Raw genomic sequence first — 3,752 nt, forward strand, 5'->3', positions numbered from 1 at the left:
ACATTTGCTGTGTATAATAGAACAACTCTGCCCCAATAGCCTTTAAAATTCAAAGTCAATAAAGATAGGGGACTATTTCCATGTTTCTGTTATTCTCATGGTTAGCTCTTTAAGTATCACTTTTATCTTGGGATTTAATTTCCTTGGGAAGAGAGTACATGGAAGGCAAAAACTTTAGAACTGAGGTCTGTTTTCTGACCGTACCTATGGCAGTATGACCTGGAGCACTGCCCTCCTGTTTTGTTGCCTGAGTTTCATTGCATAGTTAGTGTGGTGGAGGCTGTATTATACTGGCTCTCTTAGCTTTTTTCTGTAGATGTACACCAAGAACAAATAGCCAATGATTTGTAGGTAGCCAGGGGAAGATATAATTGGAGAGAAGAAGTGGTGAGGTTTGATAAGGCAGGAAGTACAGTAGCTCTCATCCACTGGAGACCTACATATTATATTACTGGGAAAGGATAGGGGTCCAGACATTCCAATGCATTGTGTATCTTTTCAATTACTGCAAGAACGATATAGACAACTATAGTCAGTTTTGCACTCTTCAAAAGAAAGGCATTTATAGGTATGACAGTGAGTAGATAGATAGGTAGATAGAATATGAATAGGAGACTATATTGTGTGCTTGGCACTCTATTGGGTGCTGTGAGGATTACAGGGTATTGTGAGTGGACCAGCCATTGACACTTCCCAGTTGCTTGCTGCTTGCCATTTCTGGCAAGAAAGATCAGCTGCAGGCTCCGGAGGAACAGCTGCCTAAGGGTGGGACAGGTGAAGTGCTATGGAATTTGATAAGCTAAAACTGATATATAACACTTTCTTTTTAAGTCATCAAGCATTCACCAGACAAATTCCTTTAGGAGAGCACCCCATGGAATTCATGTTTGGTTCTTTTACCTTGCCTATTCCACAGAAGGCATGATAAATATTCATTGAATGTATTAGCACACATTATTTACAAAGCACTCTGCTTGAATTGTGGTTAGGCAGGGGCACATTGAGAGAAGCTTTGTGCTCACCACAGTTCTGTGCTGAAAAGATCTAACTCAAGATGCTTAAACTAAGTTTCTTAAATATTTCCCTTGGTCCTCTGTGTTTTCTGTTTTCCACTTGAACTCTTTTCCTCCAAAAACAGAAGGCTTAGTCTAATGGAACTGTGACTGTCTTACTAGAAACAGAACACTTTGCAAATCTTGCTTTGTTTATATGATTCCTTCAGTATCTACCTGTGGCACGTGAGCCTGAGGGCAATGACCTCCGCTTGAGGCCTTAAGGCTAGAAACAATGTTCTTCTTTAAAAATTATATTTTATTGATTATGCTATTACAGTTGTCTTGATTTTTACCCCTTTGCCCATCTCCATCCAGCACTGCCTCCCTCCCCACTCTCTCAGGCAATTCCTCCACTATTGTTCATGACCATGGGTCATGTGTATAAGTTCATTGGCTACTCCGTTTCCCATACTGTACATTACATCCCCGTGGCTATTCTGTAACTACCTATTTGTACTTCTTAATCCCCTCACCTCCTCACCCATTCCCCTATACCCTACTCACATCTGGCAACCATCAAAACACTCTCTGTATCCATGATTCTGTCTCTGTTCTTCTTTTTTGCTTAGTTTGTATTTTAGATTCAATTTTTAATAGATTTGTTTTGCCATTTCATTGTTCATAGTTCTGATCTTTCTTCTTTTTATTAAATAAGTCTCTTTAACATTTCATATAATAATGGTTTGGTGATGATGGACCCCTTTAGTTTTTTCTTGTCTGGGGAGCTTTTTATCTGCCCTTTGATTGTAGATTACATCTTTGTTGAATAGAGCAATCTTGGCTGTAGGTCCCTGCTTTTCATGACTTTGAATATTTCTTGCCAGTCCCTTCTAGCCTGCAAAGTTTCTTTTGAGAAAACAGCTGACAGTCTTATGGGAACTCCTTTGTAGGTAACTTAACTTCTTTCCTCTTGCTGCTTTTAAGATTCTCTCTTTATGTATCTTTAACCTTCAACATTTTAATTATGGTGTGTCTTTGAGTGGGCTCTTTGCATCCATCTTGTTTCGGACTCTGTGTTCCTGGACTTGTATGCCTATTTTCTTCACCAAATTAGGGAAGTTTTCTTTCATTATTTTTTCAAATAGATTTCCAATTTCTTACTTTTTCCCTTCTCCTTCTGGCACCCCTATGATGTGAATGTTGGGCTTCTTGGAGTTGTCCCAGAGGCTGCTTAAAATATCCTCATGTTTTTTTTTTTTTTTTAATCTTTTTTCTTGTTGTTCTGATTGGTTGTTTTTTTGCTTCCTTATGTTCCATATCATTGATTTGATTCTCAGCTTCATCCACTTTACTGTTGTTTCCCTGTAAATTGTTCTTTATTTCAATTAGTGTAACCTTGGTTTCTGACTGGATCTTTTTTATGCTGTTGAGGTGCTCACTAAGTTCTTGAGTGTCCTTATAACCAGTGTTTTAAACACTGCATCTGATAGATTGCTTATACCAATTTTGTTTAGCTCTTTTTCTGGAGTTATGATCTGTCCTTTTCTTTGGGCCATGTTTCTTTGTCTCCTCGTTTTGGCAGCCTCCCTGTGTTTGTTTCTATGTATCACGTAGAGCTGCTTTGAGTCCATGTTTTGGTAGTGTGGCCTAATGTAGGTTCCAATGGCACAGTCTTCCCTATTATCTAATCTGGTTATTTGAGGTATGCCCTTCATGTGGGCTGAGTACACCCTCCTCTTGTAGTTGAGCCTTGGGTGCTGTTGGCAGGTCAATGGGAAGGATTTACCCAGGCCAGTCAGCTGTAAGGACTGGCTGTGAGCACTGACCACCAAGCTATGCCCTCTTTGGAAGATTAGCTGTGCAGGGGGAGGGTGGTGGTGCGCCAACGTGGTTTATAGCTGTCAACTGGGTGCACTGGCCCTGGGTTTTCCTGGGTGGTGCAGGCCAAAGTCAGCCACCACCTGTGTTTTGTGTGGGGCCACCTTGCCTGAGCTAGAAAGCAACCTGAGATGGCTGCCACTGGTGCTGGGCTTGGAGGTTCCCAGGCAAAGTCAAACTGTAAATCTAGGCTGGCTGCTGCTAGTGCTGGGCCTGGGGCTCACTGAGGCAAGCTTTTGCTTTTTTGAGAGGATTAAGGAAGTTGTGCAGTATGAGCCAAGACCAGCCATTCATATGGAAAAGCTTGGGTGGGCCCATAAATTGGGTGGGGCAGAGTCTGTGGGGGTCTCCAAGGCCGGTCAAACAGTGTTAGCCAGGTTGACAGAGTCTCAGATGTGGCATCAATCTACCTGATCTGTGGAGAGAGGGTTTAGAAAAGAGACAATGGCCTTTGCTCGCCTTGATGCCAGACACTACAGTTCCTACCTTTAAGCCATTGGTAACTTTCAAGCTGCTACCCCAGTGCTGGAGCTCAGAGGGAGTGAGTCTGAGTAGATGAGTCTGTGTGGGGGTTCTTTAAGAAAAACTGCCTGTGGCTTCAGCAGTTTCTTCCACCAATTCAAATCAATTCTGGTTTTTGCAGCCAGAAGTTGTGGGGACTTACTTTCTGGCACTGGAACCCTGGGCTGGGGTCCTGGTATGGGTCTGGGACTCCTCTCTCCTGAGGTAACCCTCCCGAATTTTAATCCTCCACACATGCATGAGGGACCAGCTTGTTTTGTGTCTGTACCCCTCCTATCAGCCTGGATGGATGTGGTTTTTTTAATTCCGTAGTTGTCAGACTTCGTTTCAACTTGATTTCTGCCGGTTCTGAGTGAC

This window comes from Furipterus horrens, unplaced genomic scaffold (assembly GCF_987537825.1).
Source record: "Furipterus horrens unplaced genomic scaffold, mFurHor1.1.pri manual_scaffold_4, whole genome shotgun sequence".
Lineage (NCBI taxonomy): Eukaryota > Metazoa > Chordata > Mammalia > Chiroptera > Furipteridae > Furipterus > Furipterus horrens.